Below are 433 nucleotides of genomic sequence, written 5' to 3' on the forward strand. Positions count from 1 at the left end.
AGATTAGCGTAGGGTTCTGGCTTCTCCATTAAGTTCTAAAGTCCTTGAAGCAGACTTGCCATATATGAATAAAAGTGGATAAGTTGTGCTTTTCCCATATTTATGCTTTTGCCTCAAGAACTAACAAAGTTTCTAGCACATCAAATATGAACTTAATTGCCTGTTAAATAATTAAACCCTAGGTGTTTGGATATGGTGCTGGGACTGGGGAGGATGGGCACTTCATAGATGACTTACTTCTTAGAATGAGTGTCCAGGGCTAATTGTCAGCTAGCCCCACAGACCAACAGGGATGTTTTCCCTGCAATGCACTACCTATCTCGGGATTTGGTAAACCCAGGTATTGACACAGCAACTACAGGAGTCAAAAGTAGTGGTTTAAAAAGAACATTATACATAGAATTTCACTATTAATTCTGGATTCCTCTCCCCT

The sequence above is a fragment of the Bison bison genome, unplaced genomic scaffold (assembly GCF_000754665.1).
Source record: "Bison bison bison isolate TAMUID 2011002044 unplaced genomic scaffold, Bison_UMD1.0 scf7180017864472, whole genome shotgun sequence".
NCBI classification, from domain to species: Eukaryota; Metazoa; Chordata; class Mammalia; order Artiodactyla; family Bovidae; genus Bison; species Bison bison.